Raw genomic sequence first — 10,141 nt, 5'->3', positions numbered from 1 at the left:
GCCGTTCATAAATTACGAACAACATTCTGAAATGACGTTTCTGGGTACCGAGGATCGTTCAAAGTCTATGAAACTGGAACCATGAAAAAATCGGCAGTTTCATATTGATTGTTGCTTGTAGTACCGGTACTTTGGCTGCCAGGTCGAAGTAACCGAGATGTTAGTCACGCGAACAGGAACGACATTAGCAATCTTATACACAGCAAAAAAAGTTGTTGAATATTACATCGAAATCGCTGCAACCAGTTGAATCCATCGGCTGTTGAATATTACACTGCACAACCAGAGTGTATGTAATTAAGAGTGGCGACATGTGCCGCATTTGACAGGTCTCCTGCTCGTTTGGAACACGATTTTGTATGGGAATGACAGATGAATTTTGTTCCAATTCTGACAGTGTCGCCACTCTTAATTACATACACTCTGTGCACAACGTACTACAGAGCTTGCTGTGTAATAAACAAGAGCGACGTAATTTCTCTCGATGTAAAAAATAAGATGATGTAATTGAAGCGATGTAAATGAATGTGATGTAAAACCACTCGAAATGTATGAAATTATTTTGATGATTTATTTTTTTGGAATTTTCGGTTTTTTTATTTTTGTTGTTGTTGAAATTGCATTTAGAATAATATTTTATTAGTCCCATGTTTTTTTCTCTGTTGCATACAATTTATATAAAAAACAATTAATTTTATGCCCATTGTAGATTGGGTTTTCTGTACAGCGGCATAGTGAAAATTAGCGCAGATTATATTCTGAATGATTGATTTCACTGTCGGTTATCATTATTCACACACCGGTAGGATTGTTCGTCGATTGGAATCTCAAAGTATGAATCTTTTCCTGATCGGTCCATCCGCATCTCTCAAGTGTAATGGTATTATTAGACAAGGGAATCGTGTCATCCTGAACGAGAATTTCCGATCCGGTGAGCGATGGTGAGCAAATGGTGAGCGATCCCTCACTCAAAACTTCCGGCCTTGTTTCAGACGAGTCACCACCGCACCATGGAATGAACGTAATCGAGCGGCACGGAATTTGGTGCTCTTGGACGACATCAAATACTGAAAATAGGTATAGAATATCATTTTTTGAGCCATGTTGTGTTATTCTATGAACATCCAGAATACTATTGATTCCCCCAGAATGGCCTCGAAGAAATAATGGATTTTTTTTGGGATTCCCAAGGAAGACATTTGGAGATTCCAAAGAGTGAGGAATCCGAAAGGAATTCCAAAGGAAACACATTCTGGATTGCGGTAGAAATCCTTCTGGAATAGAAAAGGATCTGTCTGGGATTATAGAAAAAGAATCTTACCGGGATTTCGGAGGGAATCTTTTGAAGATTCCAAAAGCAGTCATTTGGGAATTCTAGAGAGAATTCTTTGAGAATTTCAAAGAATATCGTTCTGGGATCTGGAGGGAATCATTCTGGAATTCTATAGAATATATAAGGAATCGGCCTGGAACAAGGACAAAATTTTTCCTGGGATCCTCCTTTGGAAATTTGGGGATTCTTTGAGAATTCCGAAAGGAACCCTTCGGGCACACTGGCTAAGAAAGCGGTAGGGTAGCACACGATGCAATAACACCATTGTTCTAAAAAGCTTTTGTTCTTCTGCCGAGCGGTACTCTACAAAATAATAACTGGCGCCGCCAAAAGAAATTCTTCAGGAGATCATTTTAAAATTCGGAATGGGAATCTAAGAAAAATAATCTTTCTGGATATTCCGAAGAGCATCGTTTGAGATTTCGAAAGGAATTCTTTGGGAATTCAGAAGGAAATCCTTTGGAGATTCCGAAAGGAGTCAATTGGGCATTTCAAAAAAAGTCTTTACATAATTCCTAAGGGGATAAGTAAAATAAACTTACTGGGATTTAAAAGAGAATGCATCTGGGATAAGGAAAACAATCCTCCTAGGATTAGAAACGAATATCGTTCCGGGATTCCCAAGACAATTTCCTTTCGGGATTCCGAAGTGAATCTCCTTTCCTTTCATTTGAGGATTTCAACGAAAATTCTTTGACGGGACGGGATTTTCGACGGGATTTTCTTGGGGATTTCGATGGGAATTTCATGGGTATACTCCTTTTTTGGGAATTCCGAAGGTAATACTTTAAGCACAGACAAACAGACATAACACAATTTTCATCGTTCACTGATTTACTGGTCTATTTATATAATCATTAGTTGGCCAATCGATCACCCGTGGCGCGCACGTCGGATTTGTTCGAGTTTGACGTATGCTCAGTACCGCAATTTGGTTCGCTGTTTGCCCAACTTAGTGGAAAGCACAGATGTCGTTAGGGTTTGTAGAACGATGAATTTGATGAGTGAATGTTCAATGTGTTATGTCTGTTTGTCTGAGCTTTAAGAATTCCGAAGGGAATCCTCTAGCGATGTTAAGAAATTATTTTGAACTTTTTAGCGGAATGTCTTCACTTGTCATAAGACGAGTTTGTACAATCCCATTTAATTCAACCACTTAATTGTACCTTGACAGATACGTATTTCGACCATAACAGTAAGGTCGACTTCAGTGTCTTGTACTTGACCCTCTAGCGATTCCTATGCAGAAAAATAATCATCTGGGGATTACGGAAAAAATCATCTTTGAATTCCGAAGATAATTTTCTGGGGATTCCGAAGGGAAACCTTTGGAGATTCAAAAGGGATTCGGGATTTCTTACGGGAATTTTGACTGGAATCCTTTGAGGATTCCAATGAAAATCTTTTGAGTACATATTACATTTGACAATCCTTTGGGGCTTCCAATAGAAATTCTGAAAGGAAATCTCTGCGGATTTTGAAGAAAATCCTCTGTGTATTCCGAAGAAAATTTTCTGGGATTTTCGAAGGGAATCATTTGGGAATAAAAAAATCTTTTGAAGATTCCGAAGGGAATCTTTTGGGTAATCATAAAAGAATATTGAGGATTCCGAAGGGAACACTTTGATGGGATTCCGAAGGAAATCCTCTGGGAATCCTTAGAAGATCCTGACGGGAATTTTTCGGGAATTCCGGCGGGAATCCTTCAGAGATTTCGAAGGGAGTACTTTAAGGGTACCAAAAAAAAACCGTTTGAGGATTCCAACGAGAAAGGAAAGGAAAGTTTCTGGAGCGAATCCTTTGGGGATTACGAAAAGAATCCTCTGGGGATTCCGAAGAGAATCATCTGGAGTTTCCAAAGCGAATTCTCTGGAGTTTCTGAATGAGATTCTCTGGGGATTCTGAAGAAAATCCTCTGGAGATTCCAGAAGGAATCTTTTAAGAATCACAACGGATATCCTTTGAGGATACCGACGGGAATCCATTAGGAATTCCAATTAAAATCTTTTGAGGATTCTGGCCGGAATCTCTTGGGAATTCGGACGGAAATCCTTTAGGGATTCCGAAGGGAATCCTTTAGAAATTCCGAAAAGAAACCTCTGTAGTTTCCAAAGGGAATTCTCTGGAGCTTCTAAAGGAAATACTCTGGAGTTCCCAAAGGGAATCCTTTGGGGATTCAAAGGGGATACTTTTGAGGGTTCCAAAGGGAATCTTTCTGGGGATTCTGATGGGATTCCTTCGAGGATTCCGTCGGAAATCCATTGGTAATTCCGACGGGAATCCTTTAGGGATTCGCCAGAGATTCCTCTGGAGATTCCGAAGGGAATCCTCTGAAGCATTTCGAAGGGAATCCTCTGGGAATTGCGGAAGGAATCCTATGGGAATCCCAACGGCAATCATTTGAGCATTCCGACGGGAGTCCTTTGCAGAAACCTCAGCGAATTGCGAAGAAAATCTTCTGAGTATTCCGAACGGAATCATCTGTGGATTACACTAGAAATCTTAAGTCCCAAGGATTCCCGGAAGAATTGCCCCAGGGATTCCCGGAAGAATTGCCCCAGGGATTCCCGGAAGAATTCCCCCAGGGTTTCTCGGAAGAATTCCCCCAGGGTTTCTCGGACGAATTCCCCCAGGGTTTCTCGGACGAATTCCCCCAGGGATTCCCAGAAGAATTCCACCAAGGATTCGAGGAAGGATTCCCCAAGGAATCCAGAAAGGATCCCCCAAGGAAGCCCGGAAGGATTCCCCAAGGAATCCCGGAAGGATTCCCCAAGGAATCCCGGAAGGATTCCCCAAGGAATCCCGGAAGGATTCCCCAAGGAATCCCGGAAGGATTCCCCAAGGAATCCCGGAAGGATTCCCCAAGGAATCCCGGAAGGATTCCCCAAGGAATCCCGGAAGGATTCCCCAAGGAATCCCGGAAGGATTCTCCAAGGAATCCCGGAAGGATTCCCCAAGGAATCCCCAAGGAATCCCGGAAGGATTCCCCAAGGAATCCCGAAAGGATTCCCCAAGGAATCCCGAAAGGATTCCCCGAGGAATCCCGAAAGGATTCCCCGAGGAATCCCGAAAGGATTCCCCGAGGAATCCCGAAAGGATTCCCCAAGGAATCCCGAAAGGATTCCCCAAGGAATTGCCCCAGGGATTCCCGGAAGAATTTCCCCAGGGTTTCTCGGAAGGATTCCTCAAGGAATCCCGGAAGGATTCCCCAAGGAATCCCGGAAGGATTCCCCAAGGAATCCCGAAAGGATTCCCCAAGGAATCCCGAAAGGATTCCCCAAGGAATCCCGAAAGGATTCCCCAAGGAATCCCGAAAGGATTCCCCAAGGAATCCCGAAAGGATTCCTCAATGAATCCCGAAAGGATTCCTCTATGAATCCCGAAAGGATTCTCCAAGGAATCCCGAAAGGATTCCCCAACGAATCCCGAAAGGATTCCCCAAGGAATCCCGAAAGGATTCCCCAAGGAATCCCGAAAGGATTCCCCAAGGAATCCCGAAAGGATTCCCCAAGGAATCCCGAAAGGATTCCCCAAGGAATCCCGAAAGGATTCCCCAAGGAATACCGAAAGGATTCCCCAAGGAATCGAAAGGATTCCCAAGGAATCCCGAAAGGATTCTGAAAGGATTCCCCAAGGAATCAAGAAAGGATTCCCCAAGGAATCCCGAAAGGATTCCCCAAGGAATCCCGAAAGGATTCCCCAAGGAATCCCGAAAGGATTCCCAAGGAATCCCGAAAGGATTCCCCAAGGAATCCCGAAAGGATTCCCCAAGGAATCCCGAAAGGATTCCCCAAGGAATCCCGAAAGGATTCCCCAAGGAATCCCGAAAGGATTCCCCAAGGAATCCCGAAAGGATTCCCCAAGGAATCCCGAAAGGATTCCCCAAGGAATCCCGAAAGGATTCCCCAAGGAATCCCGAAAGGATTCCCCAAGGAATCCCGAAAGGATTCCCCAAGGAATCCCGAAAGGATTCCCCAAGGAATCCCGAAAGGATTCCCCAAGGAATCCCGAAAGGATTCCCCAAGGAATCCCGAAAGGATTCCCAAGGAATCCCGAAAGGATTCCCCAAGGAATCCCGAAAGGATTCCCCACGGAATCCCGAAAGGATTCCCCACGGAATCCCGAAAGGATTCCCCAAGGAATCCCGAAAGGATTCCCCAAGGAATCCCGAAAGGATTCCCCAAGGAATCCCGAAAGGATTCCCCAAGGAATCCCGAAAGGATTCCCCAAGGAATCCCGAAAGGATTCCCCAAGGAATCCCGAAAGGATTCCTCAATGAATCCCGAAAGGATTCCTCAATGAATCCCGAAAGGATTCCTCTATGAATCCCGAAAGGATTCTCCAAGGAATCCCGAAAGGATTCCCCAACGAATCCCGAAAGGATTCCCCACGGAATCCCGAAAGGATTCCCCAAGGAATCCCGAAAGGATTTCCCAAGGAATCCCGAAAGGATTCCCCAAGGAATCCCGAAAGGATTCCCCAAGGAACCCCGAAAGGATTCCCAAGGAATCGAAAAGGATTCTCCAAGGAATCCCGAAAGGATTCCCCAAGGAATCGAAAGGATTCCCCAAGGAATCCTGAAAAGGATTCCCAAGGAATCCCGAAAGGATTCCCCAAGGAATCGAAAGGATTCCCCAAGGAATCCTGGAAAAGATTCCCCTAAGGAATCCCGAAAGGATTCCCCAAGGAATCCCGGAAAGGATTCCCAAGGAATCCCGAAAGGATTCCCCAAGGAATCGAAAGGATTCCCCAAGGAATCCCGAAAGGATTCCCCAAGGAATCCCGAAAGGATTCCCCAAGGAATCCCGAAAGGATTCCCCAAGGAATCCCGAAAGGATTCCCCAAGGAATCCCGAAAGGATTTCCCAAGGAATCCCGAAAGGATTCCCCAAGGAATCCCGAAAGGATTCCCCAAGGAATCCCGAAAGGATTCCCCAAGGAATCCCGAAAGGATTCCCCAAGGAATCCCGAAAGGATTCCCCAAGGAATCCCGAAAGGATTCCCCAAGGAATCCCGAAAGGATTCCCCAAGGAATCCCGAAAGGATTCCCCAAGGAATCCCGAAAGGATTCCCCAAGGAATCCCGAAAGGATTCCCCAAGGAATCCCGAAAGGATTCCTCAAGGAATCCCGAAAGGATTCCCCAAGGAATCCCGAAAGGATTCCCCAAGGAATCCCGAAAGGATTCCCCAAGGAATCCCGAAAGGATTCCCCAAGGAATCCCGAAAGGATTCCTCAATGAATCCCGAAAGGATTCCTCTATGAATCCCGAAAGGATTCCTCAAGGAATCGAAAGGATTCCTCAATGAATCCCGCAAGGATTCCTCCATGAATCACGAAAGGATTACCCAAGGAATCGAAAGATTCCCCAAGGAATCCCTAAAGGATTCCCCAAGGAATCCCGAAAGGATTCCCCAAGGAATCCCGAAAGGATTCCCCAAGGAATCCCGAAAGGATTCCGCAAGGATTCCCCAAGGAATCCCGAAAGGATTCCCCAAGGAATCCCGAAAGGATTCCCCAAGGAATCCCGAAAGGATTCCCCAAGGAATCCCGAAAGGATTCCCCAAGGAATCCCGGAAGGATTCCCCAAGGAATCCCGAAAGGATTCCCCAAGGAATCCCGGAAGGATTCCCCAAGGAATCCCGAAAGGATTCCCCAAGGAATCCCGAAAGGATTCCCCAAGGAATCCCGAAAGGATTCCCCAAGGAATCCCGAAAGGATTCCCCAAGGAATCCCGAAAGGATTCCCAAGGAATCCCGAAAGGATTCCCCAAGGAATCCCGAAAGGATTCCCCAAGGAATCCCGAAAGGATTCCCCAAGGAATCCCGAAAGGATTCCCCAAGGAATCCCGAAAGGATTCCCCCAAGGAATCCCGAAAGGATTCCCCCAAGGAATCCCGAAAGGATTCCCCCAAGGAATCCCGAAAGGATTCCCCAAGGAATCCCGAAAGGATTCCTCAATGAATCCCGAAAGGATTCCTCTATGAATCCCGAAAGGATTCCTCTATGAATCCCGAAAGGATTCTCCAAGGAATCCCGAAAGGATTCCCCAACGAATCCCGAAAGGATTCCCCAAGGAATCCCGAAAGGATTCCCCAAGGAATCCCGAAAAGATTCCCCAAGGAATCCCGAAAGGATTCCCCAAGGAATCCCGAAAGGATTCCCCAAGGAATCCCGAAAGGATTCCCCAAGGAATCCCGAAAGGATTCCCCAAGGAATCCCGAAAGGATTCCCCAAGGAATCCCGAAAGGATTCCCCAAAGAATCCCGAAAGGATTCCCCAAGGAATCCCGAAAGGATCCCCCAAGGAATCCCGAAAGGATCCCCCAAGGAATCCCGAAAGGATCCCCCAAGGAATCCCGAAAGGATCCCCCAAGGAATCCCAAAAGGATTCCCCAAGGAATCCCGGAAGAATTCCACTTGCAGAAGAATTCCACTTGCAGTTAAGAAGTATTACAGTGATCGTTCGCTACTTGGGATTCGTCAAGGAAATCCGGCATGATTTTCAGGGAAACACAGACCTTTCTTTGAAGGTTTCCTTAGGCAATTGTTAATGGTTTCTCCAGGGAATCCCAGATGATCATTTCCACAATCTAATTTTTATTTTCGAACCCATTGATTCTCTTCGTTCTCCCATAATACTCATTGAAATCCGTTATTTTGTATAACAATTCTATTTGAAATCCCAAAAGGATTTCCGTTGGAATCCTGAAAAGTGTCACTTCGAACTGCTGGAAAAATTCTCTTTCGGAATCCTAGAAATTCCTTTCGGATTTCTCAAAGGATAGAAAGTTTTTTTATATCTCAGGATTCTTTTCAAATTTTCAGAAAGATTCCCTTTGGAATCCCAGGATTCTGATAGGGATTTCAGGAGGAGAGTTTGAAAAGGATTTCATTCGAAATCCTAAGAGAATTTTCTTTGAAATCCGTAGAGGTGTGGCGGAATCCAAAACATATTTCATTCAGAGTTCTTAAAGAATTTTCTTTGGAATCCCAAAATAACTTTGTTTGTAATCTCCAAAGTATTTCCTGCGAAATCTAAAAGTAATTCCTTGTGGATTCTCAAAAGAAGGCTCTGCGAATAAGTAAGAAATATTATTAAAAATACTTCTGAAAATCATCCTTAAAATTTTAGTGGGCTTCATGACAAAATAGGAAGAAAAAAAAATTCACATAGTCAGTAAGGGTCTACTGGAATATTGTTGTTTAATGTCTTCTAAAGTAACGTTCCAGGTGCAGGTTATTGACTATAGGTAGCTACATTTTATTATAATATATACAGTCAAATTTATATTATATATATTTATTATACGTTAGATATTGAAGCGAGTGCAATATGGAGAAGTGTCCGATATAGACCAATGCAAGATCTTGACTTAACCTCAATTATTTGACAGTTCACAGAGCTTGTTTACAGGGTGTTAGAATTAAAATCGATCAGCTGGAAATAAAATTCCGTAATTTTCATTCAAAATCATTTTGATCCGAATATTCTAGTGATATGCTTTGATTCCTACCATAAATCCACCACAGCAGACATTAATATGCTTAATTATTCGCAAAACAGTTTTTCCGGAAGCTGCTCCAGAGACTAAGTCCCTGTAAACAAGCTCTGTGAACTGTCAACCTACGTCATCATGCACTGGTCTATTAGGATGTATTAGAAGCTTGTGGTTCTCTCCCTTCGCAGGTATTTAAATGTTATTTAAATAAATTTAAAATTTCTGCATGTTCAGGAAGCCGATTAATTCTCGGGTTGATTTCTTCCATCGACCAATAAAAAATAAACAAAAAGCGTTCTTGTCGACTGCTGTGACTAGAAAGTGACCAGTGGAAAAGTTAAATTTGAGCTCCCATACGCAATGTATCGGAATGGTGATGGAAACGGAAAAAAATTAGTGCTGTCCAATGAGCAGCTCGAAGTAGCTCGAAGTTCTTCCCATCCCTCTCTTGCCCATTTGTTGACAAAAAAGAACGAGCAGGACGGGAACAACTTCAAGCTACTTCGAGCTGCTCATTGGACAGCATTATTAACTGATAGTCCATACCTTTCTGTCAAATCCTGTGCCACTTCCGTCGTCGTTCCGCTAGTGAGCTTGGGGATTAAATTCAATTTTCCCACAAAATAGGAGAAGTAGATTATATATATAGTTGTTTATTATCGGCAAATCGAATTGGACAACCTTGTGTCCAATGTTTGGTGTACTTTTTCTCGACATCTTCAATCTTGTTTTACTGCAAAGAAACAAAGAAATTGTGAACAATCCTGACTTTAATTAGTATATTGATTATTTACCTCCAATATCGCAGAAAACGTTTTATTCCGCAACCGGCGGTGACTGAAACTCCGCTTTTCATGTTTTAGCTTCCCGAGAATCGGCCGACTCTTGGAGTCAAAGTACGACGGGACTTTCTCTTGGTCATTGCTGACAGTTTGACCAACATCATTGAACTTCCTGTTGGGACGCATACAGAACTGTTTCTAGGCCTTGTGTGGCACTTTTCCACGGATGATCTTCCTCGACATCCAATAGCTCGAGCAAAATATTACCCTGGCGCCGGAGGCAGCAAACAGCGGATCGCTTTTTGGATTTAACGGATGACAAAACCTCAAGAAGTGACCGAAACCGCCGTTTTTGAATACACTTTTTTCACTGTCACAATTATTTTTAAAACATTAGCAGTTTATATATGTTTATCACAATATTAAATACTTAAAACAAAATTTAAATTTAGAACGAAAAAGAACTTTCACTCTTGGAAGAGCTCAAAATAAAAATGGCGCACCACCGCCGCTGAGGCCGCTGATGCCA

The 10,141-nt window shown here is 43.7% G+C and overlaps 1 long non-coding RNA gene across 1 annotated transcript; it reads right to left on the bottom strand.

Moving 5' to 3' along the window:
* Positions 1-607: 607 nt before the first annotated feature.
* LOC134202187 (uncharacterized) lies at positions 608-10,136 on the bottom strand. Its single transcript, XR_009977168.1, has 3 exons — positions 9,625-10,136; positions 9,377-9,563; positions 608-1,067 (listed from the first exon to the last, which is right to left on the bottom strand). It is a non-coding gene; the product is annotated as an uncharacterized LOC134202187 (long non-coding RNA).
* Positions 10,137-10,141: the final 5 nt, after the last annotated feature.

Source organism: Armigeres subalbatus, unplaced genomic scaffold, assembly GCF_024139115.2.
Source record: "Armigeres subalbatus isolate Guangzhou_Male unplaced genomic scaffold, GZ_Asu_2 Contig1075, whole genome shotgun sequence".
In the NCBI taxonomy this organism is placed as follows: Eukaryota; Metazoa; Arthropoda; class Insecta; order Diptera; family Culicidae; genus Armigeres; species Armigeres subalbatus.
Note: the sequence above shows the minus strand (reverse complement) of the source record. Positions and strands in the feature narration are given on the sequence as shown.